We start from the raw sequence: 23,241 nt of genomic DNA, 5'->3' as shown, positions 1-23,241 counted from the left end.
TCTCCGGTTCCACACGACCCTTTCTGCGTTTTTAGGACCACAAGGGCACACCTGTCGCGCTACAGGAAACAGCTCCCAGCAGATGGGAACCGGCTGGAACCGCGCGTTTCTTCAAGCGCTCCTAGGGCACAGCTTGTGCCCTGGAAGGTGGCAGAGCGGGGTGGGGAGGAGCTCTGTGTACCGAGATGCCGGCCCCGCAGCTTAGGCTCCAGAGCGCTTTGTAGGCTAACAGAGTTGCCCCTCCAGCGAGAATCGCTTTCAGAGGCGGAAGACCCCGCGCGTGGAGCAGCTCCTGAACACCCAAGCGTGTTCATGGCCAGGGCGATAACCCAGGCAGCATTAGCTACTTCCTGGTGCTGGTGGGCCAGGATTACTAGCTCCAGCAAGCCGAAACATCTGAATGCCTAAATCTGACCCCAGGCCCTGGGCTGAGGAGTTCAGTAGTAAGACCAGAGGTAGATCATTGGGGAAGGAGATCAGGAGTTATTTTCCTGGAACCCAGAACTCTCTGGGATTCCGCCTCTAAGCACAGCCGCACAGTTGCACACTCTAATCACATATTTGTTTCAGGATGGATGAGACTTTGGAGAGCTGCACAGGCATACAAACCAAGCTCCGAAGTTGTCAACTCCAAGGCCTCTGTCAAAGAACTGATTCAGATGGAATCTGAAATCTAAAAAGCTCTGGTGAAGAAAAATTCTGCCTTCACTGCCTAGGCCTTATGGAAGGTACCAGTACTCTCTTGACTGCTTAGCTTCTAGAAGCTACCTTCAGCTGACCCCAGCCTTGATCCTCCTATCTGCCACCTGTCTGGAACACCTTGCCTGGGTCTCCTACAAGAGGAGGTGTTTGTATATAGTGACTTGGATGGGTCCAGATTCATAGCTCACAACCCCACATTCCCTTCCAGAGTTGTTGCAGACCCTTCTGCACATGAGATTGGGACCAGATCCTGACCTCCATGGGTCTTTACCATACTGGTACAGCATCTCTTCAGAGTAACTTTCATCCTGTCCAGCTTTGGTTTGTAAAGCCAGCCTGATTTTCTTGAGATGGGTGAGAATTTGATCCTTGACCTAGGAAGATGGTCATGGACAAAGGCATAGTTGGAAGAGATTCTTCTGTGTATCCCTAAGCCTCCAGCCCTGATAATTTTGGTTTGTTCAGGAGGAGGAGGAGAGGAGCAGATCTTTGCCCCAAAGATGGATTTTACCCCATTCTACAGGTTAGTGTAGGAGCAAAAGGCCCACATTAATTTGCCTGTGCATCTGGAATCTCAGAAACTGTCAATATGGGGTGATATCCTGGCCAGAGTGAGGCCCCTTGGAGTCAAAGGAAACTGAGATCACCCCCTTCCAAGAGAGTCCAGGGCAGCAAGACTTAAGAACAGGGGAAGACCTGGTAGGAAAATTCAATCAAAGCATTATTGGCCTTCACTGATTCCAAATTTGGGTAAAGGAGTTTGTATGGACAAGCCTCAGCCTCTCCAGGTAGTCAAAGCTTGGGGAACCTCCATATCCGCAGTGAACATATCCAAAAAGAGATAGACACAATAGGACCTCTGGCTGTCTGACACTTAGGAAGAGTGACTGGAAGTTCCTGTGGCATAGTATATATACACCATCTCCTGCTCTGACTTTCTCCATGCTCACCTGTGTTTCCTCCACATTTCTACTTGTCTCTCTCTTCAAAAACTGGCCCTTCAATCAACATGCCTCAGGACATCTAAAAAGCTCCAAGTAGTAGGATCCCTAAAGAGCTCTTGGTGAAAAAGGGTCCATTATTCTAAGGGAAGGAATATGGAACTGGACTTTTAAATTAAGCTTTTGCTAGGCTTTCTGGAAACTTGATCCTGACTCAAGTCAAACCCCTAAACTTAATGGATGTGGGGCAGGGTGGAGAAGCAAGGTTTAGTGCAATATCTTCAGGACCCAGGGTCCCAAACTTTGCTGCCTGAAGCCGATCGATCGTAATGCAGGACAGGACTGTGATAAAAAGTGTATGTGCCTGCTGGCATTCCTGAGCCTCTGCAAGGGTTCCCTCTTTCAGACTTCCAAGTTGCTGCCTCCTAGGTAGCCCACAACTGCACAACTTCAGAAAGACAGGAAAACGAAATATGAGATTGGCTAGGAGCTGAAAGGTCCTCCATCCCACTGAGGTCCTAAGTAAAGGACCCCCAAACATTGGCCTCCATCAGAGTCCTGATTCCCTCTGAAGCAAGGCCAGCAGGAAGAAGCCCAGGAGGCTAGGGACCCCTCTGCTCCTGGGTACAAGGGAGAGCAACTGGTGGAATCCTTCCCCCCCCTCCTATTTAAGAGAAATTGATCAGATCTTGTAGGGCCTACATCTTAATGCTGTATCGGGATTGCGACTGGGATGATCCAGGAGGACTGGACCCAGGACACCCAAGAGCTATGAAAGCACTTTTTAGCAAAGTCAAATCGTTTAAGACTCCAGAGGACCTCAGGTTTTAAATTTGGTAAAATGCCCTCGGTAGTTTGGATCCACCCAACGGTCCTGTCCTCCCAGGAGCCCAGCGCACTCCTGTCCACACGCCCGCCTCACTACTGGGGGTCTAGCGCACTCAGCAACCGAGCGCAGTCTGCCACACGCGGCTGCTGGCAGCCTCTGCTCGCTTAGAGCCTTCGGAATCCAGCCCGCGACCAGACCCTGAGCGAAAGCCGCGGCTCCTGGCTCTCTCGCCCATTGCCTGCCCGGCAGAACCAAAGACATCCAGAGGGATCCCAGACTCAGCTGGACCTGGCATTCTTAAGAGTCCCTCCCCACCGTAGGAACCAGAACTCCAGGTCCGGGTCCCTCGCTGCACTCTACAACCCGCGTGTCCCGGTGGAGTCCAGCAGGAGTGCGATCCCCAATTCAACCCCTAGCCTCCTGGTCACTGACCCCCTGATCTCAGCCAGTCCGCTGCTTTTCTCGGTCACACTGGGAAGCTAAGAACTTTTGCTTTTCTTCACTCCCCAACTCCAGCCCTTCTCCAGCTCACTGGGAAAGAAAGAGCCCTAGTCTGTCTTTGGAGTGAAAATTGAGCAGCTTCCAGAAAATTAACTAGAAAGTGGCCTATATTGCTTTGGGTTGTTTGGGATTAAAAAAAAAATTAAATGAACCCTACCTCTCTGCACTCCCCAGACACACGAACATGACCTCATTCTTTTAAGTGGAATTTACTTAACACTTGCAGCTTTTTTGCTTCCAAAGCAAGTTTTCCTGTAACTACTCCGTGGACATTTGGGTGTCTACTGATTAACCACCACCCCCCTTTCCCATGTACAGAGCTTTCAAATAATCGGGAGATTTAGGTGTCCCTCTGTATTCATTTAGATGATGGATTGTAATGGCTCAATAGTTCCTCTGGAACCATTACGGTCAATCAGGTCAAAAATCCAGCTTGGGGAGGGGAAAGTTTTTACGTTCTGGAGGTAGGTAACAACCTGACTTCTACGAACATTTGTGGCTGTAATACCTCTGAGAATGCACACCCAGTGCAGGGTCCTGAGTCAGAGAGACGCCAGATGAACGCAAAAGCGGGTGTTTATTGTTGTGACATGGACATACAAGTTACAGTATCAAAACTGAAAGGGAAAGTGAACTGCATTTTTTTTTTTTCTGGGCAGTTCCCGTTTCCTAAGTTCTTTATGAGCACATACGTAGTTTGTCATTATTTGCCACCTGAATAAATGAAATAATGCACACACGCGCTTATCTACCTTTCCTTTATGAGAATACGCAGAAAACATGAGTGTTTGTATGGAATTGCATTTACCATTACCATAAAATGTAAGGATAATGACTTGTGAGGCTTACACGTAAAATATGTGCAAAAGGCAAGGTAAATGTTTTTATTATTATTATTTTGGTGAAAATTTGAGTTGTCAAAATTATTTTTTTTACATGTAACAGATGTGTTCTAGGGTCACTGAACTTTTTCTTTATCCAAGGTGGAAGTAAGTGCATCAGAAACGACCCAGCGTCTAATAAACAGAGGATGATGAAGGATAGTTATTTGAACGGAATTGTTCGTAGTTGGAGTGAAACTGCACCTAGAATCACCTTTCCTGGCAGCGCTGCGTCCTGGATGGGCTCTGTCTGCGGCGGTCCGCGCTGAAGGAAAGCACGTTCGCGGTAATTAAACATTTCCAGACACTGGAGGGTTATTATCTGCGGAGCGATTTCCGGCAGGGGACTCTGAGCAAGTCTGGTTGCGAGGTTTTAACAAGAAATTCCCTGACCCAATCTTAAAGAAAACGTGCCCCCTGCTGGTGAGCAAGCGACATGTCCCGGTGCCCCTTCCTCGAAAAGTCACAAATCCAGTTATCCCCATTTCATTTTACCTACGAGGGATTTTTATTTCCTTGAATATTTATTTTCTCAGTTACGAAATTTACTTTCGTTTGTTTAAAACTAGGCGTGCTCTTACTCTACCAGAGATCCAAGCGAGGAATTCCCTGTCGCTAGGGAATTTCTGTTTCCCTGCTCCAAACCTTTTATATCTGTGAGGACATTTTTTTTCCCTCAATAATCGGAAACCCGTAGAAACTATTTACTACCATCAGCTTCTGATCCTAAGATGAGCCAAGATCTACTGGGGACCCTTCAGTAGGCATACCTCCCCTCCGCAGGGCGCAGGGTGGCATGGGGTTGGCTGTGAAAGGGCCTCGCTGTCCCATGGATTCGCTCCCTCCCCAGCTCCAGGTACCCCTTTGTACCCAGCCTCCTGCGGATTCAGATGCCCAGCTCTCAGAAGAAGTGATGGAACGGAGACTCTGTTGCTTTGAATTAGTTTCACTGAAATGCATGAGGCTTCCTGTCCCTTCCTTTCTCCTAGACCATTTTGTTGATTCCTTTCCCTCTTGGAATTCTCTCAGGGTATTTTAGTCAAACCCTCTCTTTTCTTTGTCATCAAAGCTCTAACTCTTTGATAGGTCCTCTGCCTACAGAGGAACGCCTGGGCTCAGAGATCCTCCAGGAGCTTTGGTTGTGCTGTGCTCCCTTGCCTGGATCCACACTCCTTCCTGGCACTTTTGGAAGCTAGAGCAGAAATCACACTTTCTAAAAGAAAGAACACAGAGGCCGAGAGCAAGGTTGTGTCAAGTCACACTGCATTTTCCGGGCAGAAGCATCACTTACTATATCCTTGGTTTCTCCAATTTCATTTGGCAGCTCTTACTCCAGTCATTGGAGCAAAGTCTTCACAACATCCACAGGGAAAACAAGCCAGGGACAAGGGAAAGACCCACTCTCTGCCCTGCTCCAGGAAGTTAGAGAAAGGTTTGTGTGTTCCTGCCACCCATCCACCATTCATTGCTCCCTTAAGAGGTAGAATCTCCCCGTTGCACATCCTAAGCTTTCCGTAAGGGGGGGAAGGAACCCAACCTACACACTCTAGACAACTGCTACATTCTCCAACCCTCTGTAAGTGATACAAAGCCACATTGTGCCTCACCCTGGTGTACAAATAACTACCTACAGAATGGAAGGGGACTGGGTCATTTGCCTCTTTAGTGCTTATAGGTGGCTTCCTCTATTCAGACTGTTGAGTGGTAGAGGTGCTGGGTCCCCATGTGGTAGCCCAAGAGGAAGAGAAGCTTTTTCTCCTGGGAACCTGGGTGGAATCCTATCTGATTCTGTGCTGCTATCTGATGTTTCTCCATTAAGTGCAACTTGAACCCAAATACTAGATTTTAAGAGATGTGGGAGGTAAGGTAGGGTGAGGGATTGGAATTAAGGATGCTCCCCTATGGGGACAAATCCAGAGTAACCAGCAATCTGGAAAAAAACTATTCTCTCTGCTAGAAGAAACCTCATTGCTCATTTCTAGGAAGTTAGATTCCTAAATAGGAGATATATTTATGGATCTGTGTTACACCATAATGTAGTGGAATATCTGCACAGACCAAGGAAACATAGTCCCTTATTGTAGCCATCCACAAGGGCCAGGCACCCTTTTCTCAGGGTCTAAGATAAAAGCTATCTCTTGTATTTGGAATGGCAATCCCAACACAGTCCCCTGCCCCTTGGGCGACTCCAGGCAAATCAATTTGTCAGTCATGAATCTAATTCCCTAATTCCCTTTTCACTTAAGAGAGAAGCATTTACTGAAACACTTTGAGCAAATACAAAATAGAAAACGGATACTCTATTAGCATGTGATTTTTATTTCAAAATCACTAATGGTTGGGTTCTTTTGGTCCATTTAGATATAAGTTTGCATATTACATGTCAGCAATAAGGAAACGTGGAGAAAACTTAAAAGTAAAGTGTTGGTATCTATCTATTTCAGATGAAGAGTTTCTGGAATTATGACTTTGACAAAAATTCAGTCTGTAACAAACATTTCAGGAGATCCATCTAAAGAGAAATAAGCCATGTATTATAGTGGGCATTATTCATTCATTCCCTGAGAAGGTAGCCAGGAGGATCTGCAAAGGGCCACCGGGCTTGAATGGGTGGCAAAAGGGCTTAGTTCTCAGCACCCAGGGTCATGCACGGGCAGTAACATAACTGTGAACTGGGTGCCCAAGCAGGATGCCTGTCATGGGACATCTCAATCTTAGCCAACCTAGCACAAGGGCCACCCACTGAAGAAAGGCTGAGCTGGGCTAATGTCCCCAGCTCAGTTCAAGAACAGCTCAGTCAACTACTTCTGGCTGGGATGGTAACTGAGCATTAAGGTGTTCATGTTTTAAGAAGGTCCTTGTCAAAAATATTGTGCCACAAAATCCCTCCGAGAGCTTGGGAAAATGCAGGTTCTCAAGCTCTATCTTTGGCACCTCTCATTTAGGAGACCTACAGTGACCCTGGGAGTTTGCCTTTTGAAAAGCCCTACAGATTATTCTGATAACAGAAAACTTTAGAACACAAGGATTCCAAGAACACTGGCAACTAATGGTTCCACAGAGTAGTGTCTGGGTTTTGATAAGAATCCTAAGGATTGAAAAGAGAGCAAGATTCAAAGACATGGCTCCTCACTAAAGCCTTTCACACACTTGAGTAGGTGTTTCTAGTTGCAAATCTCCCTTTCTTTATCTATAGGAGAAGGAGATTCATTCAACCTGATACTTATCAAAAGCCTTTTCAACTCCTAAACTTTAAGTCTCCACTACCTACTAGTAGAGTAAAGAATGATCTGAGGGCAAGGTACTTGGGTTTGTTCCCAGTCACCTCATGTAGGAGGCTCTCCTGGTGCCTACATGTAGATTTATCTGAGTGAGCGAACCACCCAAGGTCTTGGAAAAATACCCACGGTGGTCCAAAGAGAACAAGTCACTTTTGCAAGAGTGCTGTCTTGGGAATGCAAGAGAGAATCAGTGAACAAACCTGTCCCCTTAAACATTGGTCAAATGGAGGAGAGTAGTTTCAGGCCAGCAGGTGTTAGCTCGAATGCTGGAAATCTAGTCACATTGTGAGAGAAGCCGGAACAAGAGATCTCTGACTCTGTTTAGAAGGCTGAATAGAGGTACTAGGACAGCTGATCATGCCTATTTGTGTTTCTTGGGATCAGGATATTACACACTAGCCAATAGCTATGTTTGATTTTCAAATAGTTTTATTTTGACGGTACTTTTTTTAATGTCGGTGTGGTAAAATTTCACTTTATATATCTATTCATTTTAAAAGTAGTATAAACTTGATCTCTAGTAAACGTTTTAGTCATCTGTCATGTGCATAGATGAGGTGGTAATATACATAAATGTGAAGCATTCAGAAGGATTTTCTTAGATTAGGTGTATGTATACAGTTTAATAGAAAGGAACCTTGCTTTCAATCCTTTGCACTATTTAAGTCACTTTACCAACGAAGGAGACAAAGTCACTTGAGAAAACATGGCTCTACTATGCTGCACCATCAGATGGAGACATCATTCTGTGACTCTTATTTTGTTAGCAAGGTCCGGGGGCCTTCCTGTGGCTGGGCCAGCCTCTTCAGTAGCGTCCTGGAAATGGAAGGAAGCCTTGAGACGGGGACAGCCATGGGGCTTCTCTGGACTCTTTCTTCTCCAGAGCTTGGCAGGCAGTGTGGACCTGCCAAAACTCTGTGAATTCTTTCAGCAAAATGAAGAGTCCAATACGATGATTATTTTCAATTTACGTCTGAAGACGCTGTGGCTTAGACATGGTATGCAACTTCTCCCAGTCACGCAGCTGGAGCCAGGATCGAAACCCAGCTATGTTCAATTCCAAAGCCTAAGTTTCTAATGGAGGCCCCCTGGATACTTGGTATGGTCTGCTGGTGACATCAGCTTCACCTGGGAACTTGCTAGAAATGCAGAAACACAGGCCTTGGCCCAGACCTACTGATTTAGCATTTGTGTTTTTACAAGATCTGGGCCCCATAGGGAGGCATGTGAATGTTTGCAACACATACCATTCTGATTCCCATGCCTAGGCATCAGCCCTGCTCAGTGTCTTTGCTTTAATCTCAGCTTCTAGAACAAAAAAATAGAAAAAAAAATACAAAATCAAACCAAAGGCTTATAGACTACAGCTCAGGAAAAAAAAAAAAAATAAGGAACGGTGATGCCAGCCACAGGTACCCTATGGAGCCACAAGCCCCAAATCTGCTGCCACTTCTACTCTGGCCTGACAGGAAGGAGTTTATCTGGCCAGCAACTTGGCTTTGACTCTTCCATGTGGTCACTCCTTTCCCGTGGCACCAGAAGTCAGAGTGACTGAGCACAGAGTCACTGACAGGGAGAGGTGAGCAGCTTCTCTGTAAGGCTAGGCTTCAGGGCTTGTTTCCTGGATAATGAGGGCTGCAGCTGAACCTGGCAGTACCTGGGGGTGGAGGACAATGGCACCTGCCTTTACCCCCCACCTCCTAGTGCAAGAGGAAATAAGAAAGAGCTCATGCATTTACACAATAATATACATGTTGATGATATTTGCACATTAATTATGCATTGTTCCTGAGTAATCTTAGCACGGATAACATTTTTAAGTTCAAAAGGTATTGATAGTTAATGATAGCATGAGAAAATTATGCAAAGGATCAATGCTTTGAAGATCACGAAGCTTGTAAATATGTACTCTTATCTGATTATTTCCACCAACTAGTTATTATATCATTGCCAGTTGACTACCAACATTCAACTTCCTTACCAACAAAAGGAAGCCCATTACAAAAAGTATCCTTTTCAGACCTCTCTCTAGACAATTAAATGCAGAAAGTGCTTAGGTTGAGGCAAAGTGGCGAGTGTCCAACTGTGTGAAGCAGCTACAGAGCAGCACAAGGTCAGCGTGCGGGTCTACAACAACGTCATGGTCTCCCTCTTTACATGGGCCTTTCTGTCTGGAAACCCAGGGCTTTCAGGCTGGTCTGAATCTGCTTTCAGAGTCTTTCTTATTCTGAGCTTGGAAGGGTAGCAAGCATCATCACATCCCAGAGATGTGCTTTTAAAGAGGAGGGTCAGAAAAAAGAAACATGTTTAACTTAGAGGATTGACATAGAAACAGTGACCCTGCCTCTCTCTTAAAAAGCTCAAAGTAGAAAATATTGAAGAAACCTTACTTATCATCTTTGATATTCCCATGTCACCGATGAGAAATTCAACTCTGGAAATACAGTTCACCCTGTACAACTGAAACTCAGAGCCCGCTTACCTGACAGTCAGTAGGGGCTTTGTGCATTTTGTTTCCTGTTCCCAACTTTGTGACTTAGGACTTGAAGGGAGGTGCTTTACCCAGGGCCTCTCTTTGTTTCGTGTCTTCAGAGGACAAAGCCAGCATTCCTCAGTGATGTTTCGGGTACGATGCCCTTCACAGACCTACATGCACACCAGGGCATCCAGACCTATGCCTGGGCCGGGTTTGGATGATTGCTGCTCAGTGTAGCAGCTTTATGAAAACATTAAATGTCATTACTCATTTCTTCATGTTCAGAATATATACTTCAACATTTTTTTCTCTGCAGACAAGTGCCACTTTTACTGCAATCTTCAGGCCAGATGTTCTTGATATAAGTGGTAACAGCTGCCACGCTGGCAGGAGTGTGGCTCCAGCCAAGTCACTTTCCAAAAGAGCCCAAAAGCCCTTTGTGTAAGAACACTGATGTGACAGGAGAAACCCATACCTGGCCCTCCAGAGCTGCCCAGGAAACCTCTGTGAAGGCTGGAACAAGGGCACTTGGGGAGGGCTACCTGCCAAGCTGCGGACTGCATTTCCTTCTTCCTCGGTGACGAGTTGGAGACCCAGGGTAGGGAGAGCAACTGCCTCCTTCCCTCAGGCTCCTTTCAAAGCAGTGTTTGGAATGCCATCACCCATTATCCACATCCTCATTTGTCTGGGGACCAAGTTACTACCCTTGCTTTCTGTCACACTCACCACAGCCTTCTGTGATCTTAAGTTGACATGCTATTGTTTTTGAATTTTGCTCCAGTTGCAGACGCCTGGTAGCATTTATCTTCTCAGTTCCCTTGGGCCTTGGTGAATTCCTCAATAAGGTCCCATCTCAGCGTCAGCATTTCCAGAAACTACAAGCACAATTTACTTCCATCTTCAGTTAAGACTGGAGACTGGATTCAGCCAAAAAAGTAACTATTGCCTTTGCAATGTTTGGCTCTTGGATGAATGGCCTGTTATCCAAGAATCTCATCATGTTGAGTAAGGTTGAATTTATAAGATCCACAAAGACATGGACAGACAGACAGGCACGCTCTGCTTTCTCCACACACTACCTAATACAGCTGTGGGTGGCTGCAGCGTGGCCCTTCTTTCAATAGGTGGCGAGCTCATTCTGACTAAGTCCTGGCTCCTTCCCATGGGAGTGAGGCCAGTCTTTGGCAGGAGTAAATCACTTTTGGTGTTGAGTCTGGCTGAATGTGAACTTCAAGAATGGACACCCTCCTGAGCTTGAGTTTTCAAGAGGCCAGTGGTCAGCAGAGGACATTTGGCCAATGACTTCCAGGGGTGGTCCATTCACTGTCCCTCCATCCAGGATCATGGGCCTCGGCCCTGAAGAAGCAGCATGCTGCCTACAAACCAAGAGGTGTAGGAGAAAGCTGGGCTTTGGGATCACATTGGACAGTTTCTAGTCCTGACCTTGCCTCTTATCAGCTACTGGGTCTTGGACAAGCAGCTTAACCACTTGAAATTTCCATTTCCTCATCTGTAAAAGGGGATGAACACCTGTTTTATGGGATTGTTGTGATTAATGAACCGACATTCAGAAAGCTCCTGGCATCAAGAAAAGAGCTGATAAATGCTCTTTCTTTATTCAACAGGGTCCAGATTGTGGTTTATTCATTTTTGAGCCAAGCAGACTTTTGGGGGAAGCCCTGCCCCACATTCAGGAAAGTTTTTAAGCCTGACACTGCAAGTATAGTCAGGGCAACTGTACCTATTAGTATGCCAGGGTTGCCCAGTTCTTCACCCACTTTTCCACACTCTGCCTAGTGCCCTGGGGCTGAAGCCCTGAAAACTACATTTCTCTTGACTGCTGTCATGCAGTTAGACTTGAGATAGAGGGCGTAGCATGGAGGAGAGACTGGAATGTGGTTTGCTCCTGCTTTTGTCATTGTTACCCTAATGATGGCCCTTCACTCAGCATCACCAACAGGTTCTAGTCTCCAATTTTTCCAACACACCTAGAACAAGTTTTATCCAGCCCTGGGGCTGTCACCTGCTGTCTGGGCAATGCCCTGTCCCAGAGTAGAGTTTCTACTCCATGGACTTCCTATTCTGAGGTCTGAACCTTTCAGAACTGGCAGGGAAATGCTCCCTCCTCAAGAGGCCGAGCACAGGTCCCCCTGAGCTTCTAGATTGTAATAACTGCCCCCCCCACCTTTGGGTTCCCATCCTCACTCTAGTTCTCTTGCTCTCTCAGACTCCCTCATCTGCTGAGCACATTTTCTACATTAAATTCTACCTGTTGAAATGCCTAGCATGGCCTCTGTCTTCCTGGAGGGACCCCGACTGTCACAGAGACCATATGCCTCAGTTTGCTCTGCCTCTTCAAACTTGTTTTCCTGGCTTCTTATCTGAACTAGTATTTGTCCCCGACAAAATTGTTCTGGTTTTCATGATCAATTGTAAGGCCGATTTAGGTCTAGTTGACCCCCACAACAACAGGCCGGGGGGAAGGAGTTTAAGCATCTGTGTTTATTAGGCTTCTTGCTGTAGATTTCTTTAATTTCTCTTTCATCTGGAGCCAAATATGTATTTTCCCACATTCAGACAGGGCATTCCCCTGATGGTTTAGAAAGAGGGAGCTCTGTGATCATGACCCACTGTCAGAGCCACAAAAACATTGCCCATCTTGTCTCTCCTGTAATTCTGTACTTAGCCCATGAGTCCTGTCTTCATGGTCCCTTTCCAGGCTGACCTCTCAGGGAAGAGATTTCTCCAATTTAGAATATTTTATATATGAATACCCTAGTTTTTGTTGTCATTATTTGTTCATTTGTTTACTTGCTCTGTGGTATTTTTTTTTTTTTTGGTGGATTTTTGATTTGTTTGTTCATTTTGTTTTGTTTGGTATTTTTTCCATGTAGGGTTCGCTCCTATGCAATCCTCAAGTGACTAGAGTTCATGGCGTCTCTGAGCCTTTGAGCAAGGTGCTCTCTTTCCTTGGGGTGACATTCTATTGATTCTCAGCCTACTCACTCATTGTCCCCTCTCTGCTCAGGCAGGGCCACCTCCTTGAGCCCTTCCCCAGTGTGTCCCCGGTCCCATCAACCCATGCCATGTCATTCTCCGGCTCACTTGGGCCCTTGCCTCTTATGATTGGGCTTCGTGTCTTTCAGGGCTCTCCTATTACCATCGTTTTAAATGCATTTTTATCAGTTGGAACAGATGGTCAGCACCTTGACAGAACTTTCTGTACTTTTCTTAGCTCCCTCTCAGAACAGATCAATTTTCTTTTTCACGCCAGTGATCCCCAGGTTCTTCTTGCTCGTGCCTCCTATCCGTGACCTTTCTTTCCCCTTCTCTACTTCCTAACCTCACATGCTCCGGGATCTCTTACACGTTTGTGTTTTTGCTCGTGTTGTTTTCTCAGCTTGGAGCTCACCTTCCTCTGCAACCTACGCTTCCTTCATGTGCTTCCTTTGTTACTCCAGGTTGAGCTCAGTGTCCTTCTGGACCGTCATTGTCCTCTCTCACGACCCCTATCACTGCACTGGCCACATTTTGCTGAAGCTATCTCTTTTATGCCCGTCTCTTCGAGTGGGCTTCTCCATAAGCTCCAAGGATGAATGATGTGTCTTGGGTGCCTCAGGCCTCACAGTGCGTAATATAATGCCTGTCACACAGGAGGCACTTGATAAATGTCTGTTGACCTAAACTTAATACATATTTGCTGAATGATTGAGTGACATGGAGGCAGTGATTCCATGAGCTGCCATTTTTTTTCTCCCCTGAACCCATATTTATCTCCTTCTTCCCCTGCCAAAACCCCAAAGATTGCTTCACTATGCTGTATAATCTTTCTGTCAGGTCTCTGACACACAAAACACATGTAATCATTCCATTATGAGGCCTGGCACTAAGTTGAAGCTGAATGTGCAGATTTATTAGATCTTGTACCAGGAAACCAGTGAGGCAGGGATTTAGGGGGATTTCCCAAGGGGATGCCTCATGGACTTTGAGGCAATTCTGTGCTCCATTGGGAGCCTCAGCTGTCCTTACAGATTGTGTTTCTGCATCTTCCTTTGAGATATGTGGGCTAGCTACTGCTTTGAGCTGACATGTAACTAGCAACCTGCACGTTGAACATTTATGGCAGCCCCATGAATTGACTAGAATGTGCTCTACTATGGACCGTCTACGTTAGTGCAAACGCAACTTGCAAACAATTTAAACATCTGTTCACTTGAAAGTGCACATTGCATTCTGGCTACTTTGCTGCACTGATTTGCTTATGAACTCTTCTTCTTGGAAAGAAAAGGTGTTGGTTGCAGATAGCAAATACCTAGCAGGTATTCTCCAAGTGTTTGTCTGTCCCTGTTTATTTAGGAGAGTGTAAGACTGTAAGACTCCTGCCTCCTCTAAAAAGCTTTTTCAACCATTCTGGTTCAAGGCCTTTCTCTTGCAGCTCTGAAGATGAATGATGCCCAAGTTCAGGACTTCAGTGTATTGTCTTAAAGGGACATGTTAGTGCTTAAGAGCTCTGGCAGGGATTTATAACATTCAAATACTGGTCCAGGTACCTTTGTGATGTTGGCTAAGTCACTCAATTCAGTGAGCTTTGTCCCCTTCCCTTCTCTTTCATCATCTCCTCTTTCTTCTCCTTCCCTTGTCTCTCCCTCTCTTATGTAACGCTGCCTCCTCAGTTTTATGGGGACGATCAAATGACATAAACGTGAAAAAACTGTGAAGACTATAAAAAACACGAGAGCAAAGGTCACTGAATAAAAAGGAAGGATAGTAGATATCCTTATTCCGTAGGCTCTGCCATCAGGAGCTGGTGGCAGCAGGAGGCAGTGGGTGATTCCAAAAAGCCAGATTTAGGAGGATTCATTCCTCCTATAGATGGGGGTCAAGTTTGAATTGAATGGGAAACTAGTGCCAAAGCATTCATCAAAGGGGCCTAAAATCAAGGGAACCATGGGGTCCAAATCTTAGAAACAACCAGAGCAATGGCCCATTCTTTCGCTTGTTCAAGGTACAGTTACCAAGTATCACTAAGTACCAGATACTGTGTGCTGTGGTCTGTAGGTTGGAGCCCTCACCTCCAGTGTGATGATATTTGGGGATGGTGCCTTCAATAAATGCCTTTGTCCATTTTGTGTTGCTGTCACAGACTATCTGATGCTGGAAAATATATAAAGAACAGGTTTATTTGGCCCAAGAGTCTGGTGACTGGAGAGTCCAAATAGCAAAGAATCTGAGAAGGGCCCCCAGGAAGCCTCACAACATGATGGAGAAGCAGAGGGGAAGTATGCAGGTGTGAAAGAGAGGCAGCAGGCTGGTGAGAGGGGATGCAAGACAGGGGAAGGCCTGGCTTGCTCACTTCTTTATACCTACCCATTCTCAGGGGGACAAATCCAGTTGGGAGACCAGCACTGGTTCCTCCATGAGGGCCATCCTGACACAGACGACACGAGTTTTGACAGGGATAAACCACAGCCAAACCAGAGCAGAAAGATAATTAGGTTTTGATTAGATCGCAAGGGTGAAGCTTTCATGATGGGACTCTTGTCCTCATAAGAAGAGAGACCAAATTCCCCCCACTTTCCTCTCTCACCCACACATACACCCAGGCACCAAGGAAAGGTCATGTGACACAGTGAGATGGTGATTTGCTTTCCAGGAAGAAGATCCCCACCAGAACCCAGCCACATGGACATCCTGATCTCAGAACAGTGAGACAGTGAGAAATGACCGTCTGTCTCCTCAGCCACATGGTTTGTGGTGTCCTGCCATGGCAGTCATGCAGTGAGGCACCGCATGGGGCACAGGAGACGCTGTAGTGAAGCAGGCACAGTCCCTGTCCCTCCTGAGTCTCCTACCCACTGGGGAGTGAGACTAGGAGAAAGACAGGTGATGCACAGAGGTATGGATTATAAGGGGAGCACCACCAGGGGACAGGAGAGCTCCTAACTGGGTGCTGGGGGTGCCAGGAGGGTCTTCCAAAACAAAGTGACATCACACTCAGGAATGAAGCTTGCAAATGAAGAACAAATACAAAAAGTTCAAGATCAGGGATCTGAGGACTCTCTAGGGAGAGACAACAAATAAATAAATAAAACACTTTAAAAAAATGTCATACTTTGTGAGTTTTTCTCATTTTAAGTAAAAGACAGGCCTTGAGCGTCAGTCCTCCCACTGGTCTAGACACTCTTCAGGACCCTGATAGGGGTCCCAGCAGTGTGCAATATGGCCTTTCTTCTAGGTCCCACCTTCCTTCATGAAGGGAAAGCTTCTAGAAAGAGTGACTCCTATATCCACTCTGCACAAAAACCAGATGCCAAGACATGAAAGTTAAGACCAGAGACATATGTATGTGGGTCGAGGGAAAAAATTACATATACAGGGACAGAAATTAGTCTATTAGAAAATTCTCTCAGATCTCAAAGCTCTTTATGGCCCACATGTGATAGATAAATTCTTACAAATTTATAATACTGCCAACAGCCAGTGTAAAAATAAAGTTGCTTAACGTATCAATGGCAAAACTAAATTTCAATCACTCATGATAGAGGAAAGACTTATCTTTCCACTCTGTATAAAATTTTTTTCTCACAGGAAAAGAGATTAAAGAGTATACAGCCAAAAATATAGGGAAAATTCATTATCAGGCAATTAACTAATAAAAATATTGTTTATATTTTATAATGTATTTGTCATTTTTTAAAAAAATGTTCTATTTTGTGAGTTTTTCTCATATTAAGTAAATATTCACTTATGCCTAATTTTGTTTTACAATTTTCAGTTCTTTTTCTCAACAAAGGCTTCACAAATCACCGTAAGCTTCTGGGTCTTCCAAATCTAGGCATATCCTGGTTAACCAAATGAGTTCCTTGAATTGCTGGAACTCATTTCTCCTGGAACTGAGAGTTTCTTCAGAAATGTTAGTTTTTGATTGGTGTGTAGATCCGGGCCCTGAGGCATGAATTTCTCCTACAGCCAGTGTGCCCTTCAATGACTGCAATGACTGTAAGCCACTAGTTCCCTCCACTTTGTAGTTGAGCCAATGAGGAGATACTTGAAGGCCTGAGGAACCTATTTTCCTTCCCAGAAAGATGCTATATTCTGAGAAGAGTCAGTTAGAGGCCAAAGGCCTGGTAGAGTACTGGTTTGTGCAACTGGAGACCAGAGAGTGTCCACTTCTGCATTTTGTTGCCTGTCTTAGTCAATGTACGCTGCTATAACAAATGTCAAAAGGCTGGGTACCTTATAAACAACAGAAATTCATTTCTCACAGTTCTAGGAAGTCCCAATATCAAGACACTAGCAAAATTGGTTCTTGGTAAGGGCTGTTTTCTGCTTGTAAAATGGTACAATGATGTTGCATCCTTTGAGAGGAGATGACCACTGTGTCCTCCTAAAGTGGAAGAAACAGAAAGCGAAAAAGGACTTAGTAGTTCCCTTTATAAGTGGAGCCTCCTGGCTTCATCTCTCCTTCAGGCCCCACCTCTGGATACCAGTGCCCTGTGGATTATTGCAACCTAAATTCTGAAGTGACACAAATGACCAAACCAGAGCATTTCCCTGCACAAGATTTTGGATGAAGAACCTCCAGGGAAGTGGGGAATGTAACAAGAGCCCCAGGCTAGATGGGGGTGATACGGGGAACTCAGGAGGGCAGAAGGAAGGGAAAGGCTTGTTAAAATCAGGCAAAGAGACCCCTGTGAATATCACCAAACCACCTCCAGATTCCAAGAAGAGCGGTGTGAGCAGCACCTAGTGGAGCTATGGGTCATGCATGACACCAGCCCGTGGGCTCACAATGGACAAGCTGGCCACAGCTCTAAGTAATGGAAAATTGGAGACACATGGCAGCAACAATTGAGAAAAGCAGGGTGGGAGCCGTCAGCCAGACCTGGAAAGGCTCGGTCCATACGGGGATTGGTTGTCTATTTACAAGGGCAAATACTCTTAGGCACCTGACTCTTTTGTTTTCTTTTTTGGTCAAATGCCTACAATGCACTTTGGACATTGATAAAACAAAGGCAAAGACTCCTGGATTAGGTAGAGGTCTCTAGAGACACAGAACAAACGTCTTCTAATAAAGAATTGGCTCGTGCAATCGAGGAAGCTGACAGGTTTCAAGATCCGCAGTCATTACGCTGGCGACCCTGGAGAGAGGATGCTGTAGTTCCAGTCCAAGTCCAAAAACCCGAACACCAAGGGAACTGATGGTGTCATTCCCATCCAAAAGCCAGCAGACTCAGGACTGAAAAGAACCATTTTTTTTTTCAGTCTTAGGTGGGAAAAGACTAGTGTTCTAGCTGGAGCAGTCACCCAGGGAGTATACTTATTCAGTCTTTCTGTTCCATCCAGGTTTTTAATTGATTGGATGAGGCCCATCCAAATCAGGGAAGACAATTCTTAACCTCATTAAGAAAAACCCACACAGACATACCCAGAGTGATGTTTGACGAAGTGTCTAGAACCTTGTGGCCCAATCAAGTTGACACATAAAATAAACCATCACAACCCTCAACTCCTTTTGTCTTATCTCTTGGAAAGCAAGAAAGAAATGAGAAAGAAAATGAGGAAAATTCTTACACTGTTTTTTTGGGCCTGGAGAAACAGAGGTTTTCCTACCTCACCTTAAAAAAAAAATCCATTAGTGTGGGTGGTACACCAAAGATTAGGTAGAAGCAGGGATTTTTTTCAAGGGGTGTTTGGTATCCCAAACACAAGCAATTCTGCTAGGTTTATCCTTTCTTCATTACTTTTTATATTCACAATAAGACTTAAAGTTCTCTGAAGGCAAAAGACTCCACCTTTCCTCATGTACACCAGTCACCAAAGCTGAACTTACTAATTGCTGAATAATTTGCAGGCAAAGCTCTAGGTCTCAGGTAGCTTCCTGCGGGAAAGATTTGTTGCTCATTAATAGAGAATTATCGCCTTTCAATAATCCAGTTCTACAGGGAGTGCACAAAAAGCTTAAAGACCCTCAAATATTGAGGAATAAAATCAAAACCACACATTCATGACTTAAATTAATCATTCTTTAATGATGTCCTGTGGTGTCTCCATCATAGGGATTCATACAGGAAAGCATTGTCTAAATCCAGATCCAACATCCTTAGCAGAAATTCAGATAAAGCCATGAGAAATTCAAGGACATAATTGTGGAATAAGTATTAACTATTTTAACAAAGAAAGATGAGTTCAACTAAAATAAATTATCATACTTAATTGTGCACATCTAAATAAATCCAAATTTTAATAATTTTACTTTTTTTCTGCCCATATTAGCAATGCAGATAAATAACATGTCAATTTTTAAAATATCATATCAATCCATTTTTAAATTTTTTATCTTATTTTTAAAGTGGCTATGTTTTAAAATCCCCATTTATACAAAGACATTGAGATGAATTTTTTCTTCTCTTTATATGTATACACTCAAAAAATAAATATTGAGGGTCAAGCCCGGCAGCCCAGATCCACCCACATTGGCCTGTGTGGGACCCAGGCTCACAGTAGGCCCAGGTCCATCCCTCCATAGGCAGACACTCACCCTGGGCACAGGACCACCTTTTCGGACCAGCAGACTATCATAAGAGCTCAGGCCTGGCCCAGATCTGCCCACACCAACTTGTTCAGAACCCAGGTCCAGGATAGGTCTGAGTTTGGGCACCCCACCCCACCTGGGAACCTAAGCCTAACCCACTTTCATCTTGGGACACTGCAGTCAGCACCATAGCCTTCCACACACAGTAGCCCCTAACTTTTTGACAATAGACAAGGCCTAGAAGCAGCTGCATCTCAGAGCAGGCATCCCAAAGAGAATGTGAGAACCACCCTTTCAGCCCCATCTCTGTAAGACATTGCATCCATCTTGGGGCACCTCCACTATTATCTAAAGTTACCTCAGCTATTGCCACCACCACCTTTAGTTCTAGTGGCATACATTGAGGGACACCAGCAGGGTCTGGAAGTCCAACGTCAAGGTGAGGTACAGACAATCTGCATGGGTACTACAATATAGGGCAGAAACTGTAATATCTCAGATGCACCCTGCAAGAAAGGAAGACACATAGACAACTTAAAAAAGGGAGGAAAGTGCCCCGAACAAACCAGGACACTATAGTAATAGAACCCATGTACAGTAAAGTTGATGAAATGTCAGAGACGGAGTTCAGAAGAATCATAATTAAAATGACCTGTGAATTAAAGAATGACCTAAATGAGCAAATACGGGCAAAAATTGATCACTCCAACAAAGAAATAAGAGAACAAATACAGGTAGCAAAAAATTACTTCAAGAAAGAGGTAGAGACTCTGAAAAATAACCAGTCAGAAATCCTTGAAATGAAGGATACAATAAACCAAATAAGAAACTCAATAGAAAGCATAACCAACAGACTAGATGACTTGGAAGAAAGAACGTCAGATAATGAAGACAAAGTATACAATCTGGAAAATAAAGTTGATCACACAGTGAAAATAATAAGAAACCATGAACAGAACATCCAAGAATTATTGGACAGCATCAAATGACCAAATATAAGAGTTATTAGGAAAGAGGAAGGCACAGAGTTTCAAACCAAAGCAATGCACAATCTTTCAATGAGATAATATCAGAAAATTTCCCAAGCATAAAGAACAAATTGGAAAACCAAATACAAGGGGTTTACAGGACACCAAATGTACAAAATTACAACAGATCTACACCAAGGCACATTATAATGAAAATGTCTTGCATACAGAATAAGGATAGAATCTTAAAAGCTGCAAGAGAGAGGAATCAGAACACATATAAGGGGAGACAAATTCATATCTCAGCAGATTTTTCAATTTAGACCCTCAAAGTCAGGAGATCATGGAACAACATATACCAAGCTCTGAAAGAAAATGGATGTCAACCAAGAATCTTATATCCAGCAAAACTAAGCTTTAGATTTGATGTTGAAATAAAACCATCCATGATAAACAAAAGTTAAAAGAATTTACAACTAAAAAGCCTGCACTGCAAAACGTCCTCAGCAAAGTATTCCACACAGAGGAAATGAAAAACAATGATGAAGATCAGCAGAAGGAGGTATTACACTAAAGGAAAATCTAATCTGAGGAGAAACCAAGTCACGTTAAATACCAAAAATTAACAAAAATAGCTGGTAATACAAATCATGTCTCAATAATATCCCTGAATGTTAATGGCCTAAACTCACCAGTTAAAAGACATAGACTAGCAGATTGGATAAAAAAAAAAAAAACCAACAATATGCTGCCTCTAAGAGACTTATCTATAACAAAAGACATCACAGACTGAAAGTGAAGTGTTGGGACAAATCATACCACTCACATGGACTGCAGAAGCAAGCAGGGGTTTCCATCCTCATATCAAATAAACTATACTTCAAGCTAAAGTCATTCAAAAAGTATAAAGAAGGACATTACATACTGCTTAAAGGGAACTATATACCAACAAAATTTAACAATTATAAATATATATGCCCCAAACAAGGGAGCATCTACATTCATCAAACTCTTCTCGAATTCAAGTGTCAAGTAGACCACAACACTATAATTTTGGGTGACTTTAACACACCCTTTGCACCATTGTGTAGATCTTCCAAACAAAAGCTGAACAAAGAAACTATAGAACTCAATAACACAATCAATAACTAAGACTTAACTGACATATATAGAATATTTCATAGTTCAGCAAGCAAATACGCTTTCTTCTCAGCAGCACATGGATCCTTCTCTAAAACAGACCATATATTATGCCACAAAGAAAATCATACCAAATATAAAAAAGTAGAGATACTACCCTGCATTCTATCAGATCATAATGGAGTGAAGTTAGAAATCAATGATAAAATAGGAAAGAAAAGCTACTCCAACACCTGGAGACTAAATAATATGCTACTGAATGTACAATTGGTTGCAGAAGACCTCAAGGAGGAGATTAAGAAATATTTAGAGGTGAATGAGAACACAGATACAACATATCAAAGTCTCAGGGACACTTGAAAGCCATTCTAAGACGAAAGTTCATTGCATGGAGTTCATTTCTTAAAAGAAGAAAAAGTCAACAAATAAATGATCTAACATTACATCTCAAAGCCCTAGAAAAAGAAGAACAAATCAACACCAAAAGCAGTAGAAGGCAGGGAATAATTAAAATCAGAGCTGAAATCAATGAAATTGAAACAAGAGGGAAAAAAATTGAAAAAATTCACAGAACAAAAAGTTGGCCCTTGGGGCTGGGGATGTGGCTCAAGCGGTAGCGCGCTCGCCTGCCATGCGTGCGGCCCGGGTTCGATCCTCAGCACCACATACAAAAAAAAAAAAAAAAAAACAAAGATGTTGTGTCCGCCGAGAACTAAAAAATAAATATTAAAATTCTCTCTCTCTCTATTGAAAAAAAAAAGTTGACCCTTTGAAAAAGTAAATAAAATTGACAGACCCTTAAACATGCTAATGAAGAGAAGGAGAGAGAAAACTCAAAATACTAACATACATGATGAAAAAGGAAATATCACAACAAACACAACAGAAATACAGAAGATAATTATAAATTATTTTTAAAAACTTGTACTCCAATAAAATAGAAAATATCAAAGATATTGACAAATTTCTAAAGGCATATAATTTGCCCAAATTGAATCAGAATGATATACACAATTTAAACAGATCAATTTCAAGTGACTAAGTAGAAGATGCCATCAGAAGTCTACCAACCAAGAAAAGCTCAGGACCGGATGGATACACAGCTGAGTTCTACAAGACTGTTAAAGAAGAACAAATACCAATACTCTTCCATTGATTTCTGAAAATTGAAAAAGACGGAGCACTTCCAAACTCATTCTACGAGGCCAATATCACCCTGATTCCAAATCCAGGCAAAGACACGTTAAAAAAACAAAACTTCAGACCAATATCTCTAATGAATATAGATGCAAAAATTCTCAATAAAATTCTGGAAAATCAAATACAAAAATATATCAAAAAGACAGTGCACCCCTTAATATTCAAAACACTAGAAATATTAGGGATAACAGGAACATATCTCAACATTATAAAAGCTATCTATGCTAAACCCCAGGCCAATGTCATTCTAAATGGAGAAAAATTGAAGGCATTCCCTCTAAAAACTGGAACAAGACAGGAATGCCCTCTTTCACCACTTCTATTTAACATAGTTCTTGAAACACTGGCCAGAGCAATTAGACAGATGAAAGAAATTAAAGGCATACACATAGGAGAAGAAGAACTCAAATTGGCACTATTTGCTGATGATATGATTCTTTACCTAGAAAACCCAAAAAATTCCACCAGAAAACTTCAACAAAGTAGCAGGATATAAAATCAACACCCATAAATAAAATGCATTTCTGTATATCAGTGACAAATTCTTAGAAAGGGAAATGAGGAAAACTACCCCATTTACAATAGCCTCAAAAAGAAACAAAATACTTGGGAATCAACTTAACAAAAGAGGTGAAAGATCAATAAAAATTACTGAACTCTAAAGAATGGTTCAAGGACCTAGGAATAAAACCAGAGACACTATATCTAATAAAAGAAAAACTAGGCCCCAATCTCCATCATGTGGGATTAGGCTCCAACTTCCTTAATAAGACTCCTTTGGTGGGAG

This window comes from Spermophilus citellus (genome assembly GCF_964194105.1).
Source record: "Spermophilus citellus genome assembly, chromosome: 13".
In the NCBI taxonomy this organism is placed as follows: Eukaryota; Metazoa; Chordata; class Mammalia; order Rodentia; family Sciuridae; genus Spermophilus; species Spermophilus citellus.
Note: the sequence above shows the minus strand (reverse complement) of the source record.